Raw genomic sequence first — 12,919 nt, 5'->3', positions numbered from 1 at the left:
ACTCTGAACTCTAGTTGAGGATGAAAGCAGATGTAATTAACGCCACATGTCAATTCTGAGGTGTGAGGTTCCGCTATCAATAACAGGAAAGTAAATATAGCGGTGAGAAGCATGAGAGATTGGACAAAACAAGTTGCAGAACAGGGAAGAGGCCAGATGAAGTGGTTCGGGACTCATGCAGAGAATGATGTGGTAGACGGAAGGCTTGATTTTACAGGGTGCCAGCTGTATTGCGGCACCACCCATAAGCTTAAAAGAATGTGTAGGTCCAGACAAAATCTCACCGTTTGGTGCTGTTTTGTCTCTCAGTCTCTAGCCATCACTTTTCATCATCATCCTCCTTTCCTCTACTCACCTCTCTGATCTTCTCCATACCTTCCTTTTAACCTTTACTTTTTCTTCAAAGATAAATGAAAGGAAATCAACTATACGTAAAATTGGGAGAAAATTACCCTCTTTGACATTATTTTTGGAATTTAATTTCATACATATGATATCTGGTTTGATTATAATCTCCTCAGGGGCATTGCCTTTTATTCATCTATGAAAAATTTGCAAAAGTTTTATGTGTATTTTAACCCTATCATAAAGAATCACAGTGTCATCAACCCAGTAAACCCTAAAATGTAAACTGATGGGAAAAGAAAAGTATTTTTAAAAATTGTATCAGGGGAAAAACAAGAGGTCAGTCTGAAGTTCAGAGTCAAAGGAATTGCTGAGAAATAGGTAATGCTACTGGGAACACTGGCTGGAGTATGCTGGTATATAGGAGAAATTGGATTCTTATTCTGTGAGCTGCAGTTCTGCCTGAAGCATATTTTTTTTGGCTCTCCTAAGTGGAACAAATTTCAGCAAGTGTCAGTATTTCTGTGGTAAATGCTGGTACAGAATCACCCATGACCTTAAGTCACCATTCTCTGCCTCTGGCACAAAAAGATAGTTATCTACTACTAACTATTCCTCAGTTTTATTTTGAGTTTATTTTAAGTTGTAATAGTAATAAATGCTCAATCTATCTTCCCAAAATTCAAACCATGAAGAAATGCATGAAGAGCGAGGGTCACCTCATCCACTCTTTCCCTCTTCTACCTTCTCTCCCCTAAAATAACCCCTAAATAGTATGTGTCCTTCCCAACCTTTCTTGTGCACACACGAGCACACAGGTGTATAACTTTTTGTTGTTCTCATTAACTTGCTTTCTGTACTCAATATATCCTGGATACCTTTCTATGGAAGAATCTACAGTTCAACCACATTTTTACTTGGCTTCTTAGTACTCCTTAGGGAGAAATGCGTGTGATTCATTTAAGTCTTTCTTTATAAATGGATATTTACTTGGTTTCAGGTTTTCTTAACAGTATTGGATTATATAGCTTTATACAAATATCTTTACAAACTTACATGATTATTTCTGAAGAAAGATGCCAAAGGTGAAATTTCCGGGTAAATTGAGTAAATTTTAATAGGTGTTTCCAACTTACCTGAATACCAACGTGAATACCATTTTCTCTATAATCTTGATGACAATGTGTATGAAAAACTCTAATTTTTCTTTGTCACAAAAATAGTTTATAATTGTTAAGTTGATTTACTTTCACCTGATCAGTTATAAGATTGGGCATCTTTTTATACCTTATCATAGTGTTTCCTTCAAAGGCTTTAAAGCTTCCTAAGGACCCTTTAGGAAGATTGCTATGGTCATTGATAGACAGTGTAAGGCCACCTGGAGTTAATCTGGAACAAAGCAAGCTGAGATTCTGGGAGAGGGGGGCAGACCACCCTTCAGATTCCTCATTGGGCATCTCCCTATCTATCCATAGGCTTCCTCTTCCCTCTCTGTGAACTAACAAGAGCCTTGTGGGAAGTAAATCAATAAATCTCATCCTGCAAGCCATCACATTTGGGAAATATCTTAGCCTACTCTAACCCCCAATTTCTGGAAGGGCTATTGGGCAGCAATCCCTCAGAATCCCCAGAATGGCTTAAAAGAAAGAATATGGATTTTAGAATCAGTCAGGCCTAAATTATTTACCTATTAAATTCATGATCTTGATCAAATCACTAAACACTTCTGTTAAGGGTGCTCCCAAGATTACTGCAAGAATTAAATGAAGTACGTGGAATATTAGATGCTCAACAGATGTGACAGTTCCTTTCCTTTTCTTGTCTTCTTTTGTGTAGGCCCCTTGAATTCTTAGGGTCTCTCCCTCTGCCCACAGGCCACCAGTGCCAGCTTACCCTCTGCTTGAACTGTGGACTGGGACCTGCTCTTTGGTCTCCATCCAGCCCACTGATTTATCTGAAGGTTGGATTTTTGTCCTTGCTCTTCCTTACCTGGTTGTCCCATCATCTTTCCCCTGCACTTTAAAAGCCTCATCCCCTTCCTCTGGATTCCAAAGCCCACCTGACACTGGACCAGAATTGCCCCTCCCAAGCCTTGGATTTGAGCTTGACCTTCACATACACACCAGCTACTTACCTTCCACCCCCACCACCGCCGCCGCCATAATTCAGTCTCCATTTATGTTTCTGTGTCCCCACCCCATAATCTGGCTCTCCTGATCTGACTCAGCCATTATTTTCCTCTGTTAGAAAAGTGAGACATCACAATGCAATCTAACAGGTTCCCAGGAGCTCATGCTGACTATTTTTCTAGGTTCTAGCAAATGATACTGATGAAGAGAAGAAAGTAAAGTTGTCCTAAGAGAAAGGCATGTCTCTCACTCCTTTCTGTCTTTCTTTCTTGCCCATTTGTCACTTGTGGTACAAGAAGCTCTCCCTTTTCTCCAGACTGGAACAGATTATCAATCTGTGAAAAAGCCAACTGGATAAATGAGCACACAGTAACTCATTCTGGGAGCAATGGGCAGGAGTGAAAAACAAATTACCACTAACAATCCGCAGGTCTGGGACTAAATTAAAACCTTACAGAAACTAAGCAAAGCTTTTACTTTTTTATATTTGCAACTGGTTCTACTATTTTTTAAGTTTTAACTGTTTTCCATATGACTGCTGGAATGGCAGAGGCATTCTGCTTTCATTAACAAATCTCCTATCAGGATTTACTACTTAGTTTTATTACTAAGACTATTAGTGTCTTTAAGTATTAAATCACAATAATAAATGAAAATTTTATATATTGTATACAGTGGCTATCTATTTTAGGATATATGGTTTAGCTGCTTAAATAAAGACCAAATTACAATGGCTGAAAACAAGATAAAGTTCATTAAAGTTCATTAAAGTTCAATTTGATAGATTCAGCAGACAGAAGTTCTACTCCACAAGATCACCCAGGGATCAAGGCTCCTTCTATTTTGTGCTGTCATTCTTTAAAGTGTTGTTCTTGTTCTCATGGTCAAAACCAGCTTACCCCATTGACACATCCATACATCAGCCTATCAAAAAGGGGAAAGAGGATATGGAAAGCAAGCAGCTTTCTTTTGAGAACATGGTATGGAAATTGCTGACATCATTTCTGCCCACATTCCAATGGCCAGAACTTGGTGTGTGGCCACATCTTGCTAAGGAAAACTGGGAAATGTAATTTCTTTCATTTCTCTTTCCCATTGTGTATCTGCTTTACCAGTGAGTTTTAGCCTTTTGCATGTTTTCTGGACAGTAGTTATGCTTTTGCTTCCAGATGTAGAACTCCCTTGAGCATTTTTTGTAAGCCTGGTCTAGTGGTGATGAACTTCCTCAGTTTTTGCTTGTCTGTGAAAGGCTGTATTTCTCCTTCATTCCTGAAAAATAGCTTTGCTTCATGTAGTATTTTTGGCTGGCAATTTTTTTTCTTTCAGCACTTTGGATATATCGTCTTATTCTCTCTTGGCCCATAAGGTTTCTACTTAGAAATCTGCTGCTAGTCTAACAGGGATTCTCTCATAGGTGACCTGATATTTTTCTCTTGCTATTTTTAGAATTATCTTTGTCTTTGATTCTTGACAAGTTGACTATAATGTGCCTTGGAAAGTACATTTCTGGGTTGAATCTATTTGGGGAGCTTTGAGCTTCCTGGATCTGTATAGCCATATGTCTCCCAAGACTCGAGAACTTTTCAATTATTATTTCATTGTATAGGTTTTCAATACCTTTTTCCTTTCTCTTGTTCAAGAAAACCCATAATTTGAACATTTGTCCACTTAATGGTGTGTTTCATAATTCCTGTACGCTTTCTTCAATATTTTTCATTCTTCCCCCCTTTTCCCCCTGGGTAATTTCAAATGACCTATGTTTGAGTTCAGAGATTTTTTCTTATGCTTGCTGTAATCTGCAGTCGAAGCTCTATATTGTATTTTTTATTTCATTCATTGAAATGAATTAATATGCAGGATTTCTGTTGCAGGATTTCTGAGGTTTTTAAATACATTTTTCATTATATATTATATATTAAAATATCATATACATTATATATTTCATTTATTTTTCTGTAGATTTTTTCTTTGTTAAATTTTTCATTCATATCATGAATTGTTTTCCTGATCTTCTTGAATTGCCTATCTATGTTCTCTTGTATCTTATTAAGTTTTCTGGCAGGTTTTTTCTTTCAGTCTGTCACTGAAATGTTGTGTTTCTTCAGCAGTGTCATATTTCCTTGCTTTTTTATGTTTCTTGTGTTTCTGCATTGATGTCTGTGCATCTGGTAGAAAAGTTGCCTCTTCCAGAGTTTACAGAGTGGCTTTCATAGAGGGAGTCTTTCATCTGCAGTTGGGTCTTAGTGCACCAGTTGGGAAGGGTGTGGTGATTCTGGTTCTGTGTAGATACAGTTGTACAGTCTCTAGGCAACTTCCTCATCTACAGTCACTATCACTGACAGCTGTGGGTTCCTCAGGGACCTAAGCTGTAGAAGTTTGTGGCAGTGGTAGTGGCAGTGTAGGTTGTTAAGGTCTTCAGTGGCAAGGGCTTTTGGGGTTCTCCTATTCTCATTTTCCCCCACAAAAAGGAGACTTCACAAGAGGATTCCTCTTGGTGTCAGATCTGACCCAATCTACACGCAGCTGCAGTGGTGCTGGGTTCCAGGTGCAGGTGCTAAGAGTGACTGTGGAGCCGGGATCCTTGGCTCAGGGTCTTGCAAACATATTGTGACACCTAGGTCTTATGGTACAGGTTTACTTTCTGTGGCAGGGTTGAATGTTGATTACCCACAGCACCAGGATCTGTGACTCTGAGGCCCCCTGGCAGCTTGGGCCCTGTGGGCTGGTTTGTAAGTGTGACTGACCCTGGGGGTTAGGGCACTGACCAGACTCTGGGGAAGAAGGGGTGCTCTGGAGATTTGTACCCAGGGAAAAAAGTATTGCTTCAATTTGGGAACCAGAGAATATGGGGCTCAATGGTCGCTCAGGTTCCAGGAGGTGAGGCACCATGTAGTGGCAACTCTAGCCCTGGGACAATGGGACTCAGCAATATCTCAGTCTCTGTGAGGCCAGATGCAGTGGCAGCAAGAACCCAGAATGGTGGGACACAGCTATCATTTGGGCCCTGGGGGACAGGGAGCAGCATAGTGTTTATTCCACTCCCCAGAGAAAGGGGTTTCTCAGCAGCTCAGTCTCTAGTGGGCTAGTCCAGATCCAGTGAAGCAGGGAACTAGGGGGTCTCAGCTCAGCCACCGCTCTGTTTCCCTGGGACATGGGGTACTACATCAACTCAGTCTTAGGATGTGTAGCTGCTCAGTTCCTCAGCCAATGCATCAATTCCCCAGGAGGTGATGCACCACTTCAGCCCAGTCCCAAGGGGGTGGGGGATAGCCACAACTGGAAGGGGTAATTGAAGATTCCTCCAAAGGGAGTGTGCAGCTTCAGCTCCAGCTCAAGTGTGAGGGGCACAGCCTCAACTGGTAGGGGTGGGTCAATCCACTTAGCCCAACAGAGTAGGGTGTAGCCTTTGTTCTGTGATGAAAGGGTGCCACTGTAGAACAGTAGCTGAGTGGGCCACAGAAGGCAAGGCACAGTGTCAGCTCCCGTAGGGGGAGCACAACCATGTGGACTCCAGGCAGCTCCCTCAACTGGGCTTAGTGCTTGTGAGAACTGCTGGGGTCCCCAGTGGTAAGGACTGTAGGTGTCCAAGGTGTCGATGGAAGCCATTAGGGTCTACTCACTTATCCTTTCCCCACAAGGTCCTTCTGGTTCCAGCTTATCCCAGCTGGGGAATGGGGTGGTGGGACCATGGGGTGGTGGGGCCAGGTGTTTCCTTCCATTCTCTATGTGGTTATGCTGAGTTTCCGTTAGTCCTTTGATGTGCTCCAGTACTCTCCTTTAGTTATTTTCATTGTTTTGTCTGCCTTTGTGGGAGAGACGACTGGTAGGGTCTTCAGGTTGGCCATCTTGCTGATGTCACTCTATCTGGGAAATGTGACTTCTTTTTTTTTTTCTTTTGTGACTGGTAAGGGGACCGCAACCCTTGGCTTGGTGTCGCCCGCACCGCACTCAGCCAGTGAGCGCACCGGCCATCCCTATATAGGATCCGAACCCGCAGCCTCAGCGCTCCCAGTGGAAATGTGATTTCTAATTGAACAGTTATGTGCCTACTTGCACCTCAGGTGGTTCTGTTACCAAAATTCATCATATCACATATACAACTTTTAGCCTAATTTTCATTTAATATTTTAATAATCATTTCCCCATCTCATTAATAAATCTTCATGAACATCATCTTTAATGACTATAATGCTACATGTGCAAGTATTTCCCTACTGTCAAACACATACGTTTCCAATTAGGGATTTTATAAGTAGTACTGCAGTTAGTATCTGCTATATTAATCTTTATTTGCTTTTCTGGTTATTTACTTGGGATTTATTCCAACCAGTAAGATTGTTTTGGTGAAATGTTGTACCAATTAAACTCCTCAGCAACAAATGAGAGGGTCAGACTTCCACCACTATCACTAGCAATAATTTAGTCTTTTTTTTAATCTTTGCTAATTTGATCACTTAAAAATGGTATCTAGTTGCAATTTTAAATTTCATTCCTTTAGTCTATTTATTTCATTACTTACGATTTTTAATATATTTCAAATATTTTAGGGCCAGCCCGTGGCTCACTTGGGAGAGCGTGGTGCTGATAACACCAAGTCAAGGGTTAAGATCCCCTTACCAGTCATCTTTTAAAAAAAAAAAACAAATATTTATTAACTACTTGTATTACTTCTCTTAAGAATTTTTCTTTGCCCATGTATTATCTTACGTTTTTTTTTTTTCAATGTATGAAACAGGATAGGAATAGCAGCTGCCTAGAGTAGGCTATGATGAGGATCAAACAAGAAAATGAGTAACAGAAACTTTGTTTCTTCTGCTCCATTTGTTCTGGTTTCTTCTGGAGAAGGCCTGCAGCTACAACAGAAGTGTCTGAGGAGCCCCCATCACTCTGCCACTTCACCCTGTCTTATTTTCTTCATAGTACTGATGATTATCAAAAATTATATATTTCAGTGATTTGCTTATTTTTATCCCCCCTCCCCCACTAGAACCAGGTCCTAGTCTCTTAACTGGTGTTTCTCTACCACCAAAACAGCATCTGACACATAATAGTGCTCGATTAATATTTTTCAAATAAATAAACAAACCTCCTTCTCTTGCTGCCAGAATCTCTTGACCATGGTTAGAAACTTAGGCACAGTCTGCAATTACCTCTAGTCCAAAGACATGACACAAAGCCCCCATATACACCCTCCAACATACAAGCTCTTGTACTCACTTGTGCTTCCAGGCTCTTTCTGCCTCTGCCCCCCTCTGTCACAATCCCAATTCACATTGTCATCACCAATTACTCCCTAACATTCCACTGCACTGTATCACACATCTGGCACAGTTTCTATTGAGTCGTATAGTCCCTAGTCAAAAAGAAAAAGAGAAGAAAAGGGAGGCAAACCCTGATCTGGCTGCCTAAAAATTATTGTCCTCATGCAGAAAGTAATGTGGTTGCCTGACTTTCTGGTTGAACTCCCTGAGCTAGCAACAGACTATGTTGGTAACAGAGAGCTCCTTCATATCTCCTGCCAGAGGATGTGTACTTTTCCATGCCAGAGGGTGGAGCAAGTAGAGTCCATGGTCATGCTTCTCAATCCAATACACTGATGTGGCAGTTTTGGGAAATCCTCCCCAAGCCCAGTACGTAATCCTCCTGTATCCTGCTTTCCAGAGCTGCTACAATTAAAAAAAAAAAAAACAACTTGTACATTTTGAGAGGGATTTTCATAGAATTTTAGTACGACAGACAAGGTACCTCTAGCTAAACTGAAAGTCTAGCTAATGTCTAATTTTAAATTCATTTTATTTAGCACACAGTAAGAGGTACTGTACATTTTTTCTTAGACATTTTGTCCTGTTTTACTTTCGTTGTTTCAGAATTACTGTAAGTGGTTTTAAGTATTTTAATATTTTAAAACTAATTCCACTTTAATTAATAACTGTTATGAGTAACCATTTTTGAGACCCAATAATTAAGTAATTAATTTTCAAAATTTCTTTGACAAATTAAAAAGCAGGGAGAATGTATGAATTGTTTTCGCAACTTAGGCTGACTATTCCCTAGTGAAAAGATGGACTATCTTTCTGCAGCGCCCATGCAAGGCACACCCCTAGTTCTCTCAATTCCTAAGCCTCTGCTTCTCTTCCTGCGTCTTTAGCTCCTTTGTGAACTGTAAGGAAGGCCACATTAGTAAACCTACTTCAGAATTATGTCCTGACCACCCACAACCCCAGATCTTTTCATCCCGAAGGGAAAATACCGTCTTCTCTCATAGTTCCATTTACAGCCTCTGCAAACTCCTGAAAAGACTGCGTGTTACTTTAGAGTCACATCAACTGCATTTTTCCTGGCTTGGAGATCCACGGGTAAGGGAGCGGGCTGTTGGCCCAGCGATCAAATCTCTTCATGCATTCCTCATATTACCACGTCCTAAACATTCATCTAGTGAGGCTCTCTACCGTGGCCAACATCCAGCATGCCCGAAACTGAAGCAGACTTAGTTGCTTCTTCCATTTCTTCCAGATCTGGTCTGAGATTGACATCTGGAAAACAAGGATATAGCAGCCTGAGAATAATTAGGTGAAGAAAGATATTTACTGTGATGAATAAGACACTGACGTAGCAAGCTAACCAAAATATCCTCAGTCAGGGACATGATGACAAACTGTCCCCCTCCAAGTCTTCCTGTCCTACTATTGTTTGAGTGATTGTATCTGATTCCATCTCAGTGCTTCTTAATGTTCCTCACAAATTGATGACCTAATACTTTATGCCAGGATATTCTTGGTTATTCCAGGAATCTAAGACATTTTTATTATGATTACACTTTCAGAGATATTTATTGCTAAAATACAGAAAAAAATAGAAACTTGCTTGTCTGTAGAAACAGGACTTATGAAACCTATCTTGTTCTGGGTAGCATGAAAACAGTCAAGGGATAAATTTGTCTTTGATAAAACTTTCTTTTATTACCACAGGAACTCTCTGCAGTGCATCAATACACTCAAAAAGAACAAAATCACTAGCACTGATACATAGTACCCCTGGCATATATAAAGGCAAAGTAAAATGGCATACAAATATATAAAATTCTAAAACAACTGCTCAGAAAGATGTTTAAAAGTTTTCAAGGTTCTCGATTTAGAAGATCTTTTTTTTTTTTTTTTTTTTTTTTTTTTTTTTACATTAAAAATGTGAGCATCGGTAGGACCTAGCCCAGTAAGTAATGACTCTGGAAGATTCAATCCAAACAGAACTATCTTTTCTTTCACAGTATTTTAAAAGACATTAAATCTCAGATGTTCCCAGATTATTCTTCAGAAGAGTTCAAAGAAATGGCTTTGATAGTGACCGCTTTGAATGTGAGCAGATCTTCATTTCTAAGAGGAAATCTGAAACTAGGTTGAGGCAGAGACAACAAAGAGCAAGCGTGGTCCAGGAGCCCACAAGCAAGGTCACTACTAGGAAAGGCAGTCTCATGAGAACGGTCTTTCAACCCTGTCTCAGCAGCATAGCAATGGGTCTTGGGCCTGCAACACTTGCTTATCAAGAAATAAGGAGTTCTCACAGCCTGTGCTGGACTTGTCACCTCTTGTGGGAATGCCTTTTCCTGTGTCAGAGTCAGTGTGTACTCCTTTGTTCTGCTTAAGTGTGTCATGTGACACACTGCAATGTCTGTCCCATGCAGGGGGGGACAGGGTACGTGCAGTCCTGTGAGGACTGCTAGGAGGGACCTGCTGGCAATGGGGGACCAACGCCCACCACTGAAGCTAATCTTGTTCTGTCTCCTCTCTGTCAGTAAAGTGTTGTTTCATCTGGTACTTGGCTGCGTTATGTTTTCCTTGGTGACTCCAGTACCAAGATGCAGTAGACAGAAGTGCGTCTCCTTCTACTTCAGATAATAGGCAACAGATGCCGCTTGCTCGACAGTCACCCTTTAGTGTGCCAAGTGGCCTGCCTAATAGGCACCTTAGAATGAGGACAAGTTGAAAACGCTAAGCTGGCTGCCAGAGCAGATGAGCTTCCAAGTTGTTATTCTGCAGAACTTCTAACACCACACACAGATCACTAGGATAGTTCCTCCAGACGAGGTGTGGAGGGAAGACTAAGTAACTTTTCTCTTGAAGAATAAAGTTTTAGAAACCCCTAGGAAAGGAAGCATACTGACCTGAATTTAATTTGTAAACTCGACCTAACTACGAACAAACCATAAACTCACTGAGATGCAACAGTACCTGCAAAAAACAGCCTGCCAAAGAACTATATCAGAATCCACCTGGGGAACATTTTTAAAATACAGATTTCCAGTCCACACCATGCGGGCTTCTGATTTAGTTGGTAAAGGAGGGGGCCGAAGCATCTTTACTTTTAACAAGTTTCACCAATGGAAAAGCAACTTGGAAAGAGAGGAACAGATCAAACTGATAGAACTCAGGACCCAGAAATCTGACCCACCTGCTGCTGCTGCCTGGACGCAGGTACTTGGTGGGCAGTGGGAGATATTCCAGGTGGGAAATCATGTCAAGGAGCCACCAGAATGGCTGTCTCAGTAAGAGGCTAGGGCAGGGCAGCATGCAGAGATCCAAGCAGACAGGCAGGCCAGCAGAGGCCACAGTCCTACCCATCCACAAGGTGCAAAAGGAGTAGAGTCACAGCCATGAGGCTGGGTTCAGAGAAAGCTACAGAGTTCTGAAAACGATCAGGTCCTGAGGAGGTTACCCACATGGGAACACAGGCATGGCAGGAACAAAAAGGTGAGTGGAAAGGGGCAAAGCTCGGGCTTGGTCATGAGAACAGGGCAGAAGTCCCATCTTTAAAACTGAGAGAGAACCAAGGAGACTGTGGTCTGTTGAACACACACTCTGCAGAAAGTGGTTTCGCAGACTGTCTCATGTCATCTGAAGATGTGCTACCCCTACACGTGCTGACTTAATCCCCACTCAATAGGCAGGATGAAATGGAAAGGTGGCCATGGGCTAATTCTTATCTTTCTGGGTGATGATATCACCTTTAATATGGGTAGAATAATTCTTACTCCACAGAGTTTGGGACTATGGTCCCTGGCCCATAGTAATCTCAAAAGAATTTCATAGTTTCTAAAAGGAAATCCTAAACTTAAGGTTTACCATTTTGCACTACAATGTATTCAAAAATCTACCAGGTATTTCCATGCTGGCTAACTTTCCTACCTAATTTTCAAAGCCCTGTGGTGCCCAGTCACGCTCTTGGCACCAAATGCACTCCTCAGAGCCCCACACTCCACGCAAACCAGCCCAGAGGCACAGCAGGCTCATTCCCTGTCCCCACTGCCGTTTAGGTGGTTGTCTTCACCTGTACATCCTTCCTTTCCTCCTTTCTTCAATAAACAGCTAATCGGAGTTCAGCACACACTCTGTGCCAGGCATGTACTGAATATTTTATTGGCATTATTTCTTCCAAGGGGTCATGATAACCCTATTATTATAACCCTTTTACCAATGAACAAATTGAGGCTTTACAGAAGAGACATAGCATGCATAAGATGACATATTTAGTAAATGGCAGAGCCATGACTTGGTCCCAGGTTGGTCTGTGGCTCCCGCCCTTCCTTCTTGCCCCTGTGCTGTGCCCTGGCCATCATTCAAGGCTGAATGTCCCCACTTCCTCCATGAAGTGAAGGGCAGCTCTAGGCTTCACTGCATCAAAGGCAACACCAAAAAATGTATTTAAGCACATCAAAGTCTGGAAACCAAATAGAGAATCAGTGAGAACACTTCATTATCCCTTGCAAAAGGTGCCCTCAGGGCAAACAGGGAACTAGGAAGCTCACTGAATACTTAACTTGAGTCTTTTCCCACGAAGACATTAGCTGAGCCTCATTTTTTAAAAAGTCAGAAGCATGAAAACAAATAGTGATAAATGCTTTAGGAAAATCACTCTAAACTACGGTTTTAAGACCATTTTATGTGGAATGGGTATTTTAAATGAACAGGTCTGTCTGCCCAGTTGTCCTCTCTGTATGTTTCCTCTCTTCACAAGCATCAGCGTTAGGGTCTCCTCACTTACACCTGCAGATCAGACTTGGCCTCCTCGGAGCTTGGGCAGGAGGAATTTAAGAGCTCTAGCCTCCCACATTCTGAGGATTGCAGACTTTAGTTGAAGGAGAAAAGGACCACACTGCTGAGCTTGACTGGTTTATCAGAATCCCTGTTTTTCTAGCAGTGACCTTGTTGATGCTCTTGTTATCACCAGATAACCCAAATCACCTGCTTCCCTGCGCTCTGCATACCACACACTACCTAGAAGCCTGCGCACCCTATCTCAGGCCTCCTGGGCCTGGCTGGGTGTGTTCTAGGTCCTTGCCTCTCCATGATGCCCCATCTCAAGGTGGTTAATCAACTCTGCCTGCCTCACCCCACAATCTAACAGGACGTTCCATAAATGCATTCACTCCAGGTTGGAGCAGTCTGTCAATA

Source organism: Cynocephalus volans, chromosome 3, assembly GCF_027409185.1.
Source record: "Cynocephalus volans isolate mCynVol1 chromosome 3, mCynVol1.pri, whole genome shotgun sequence".
Taxonomy (NCBI): domain Eukaryota; kingdom Metazoa; phylum Chordata; class Mammalia; order Dermoptera; family Cynocephalidae; genus Cynocephalus; species Cynocephalus volans.
Note: the sequence above shows the minus strand (reverse complement) of the source record.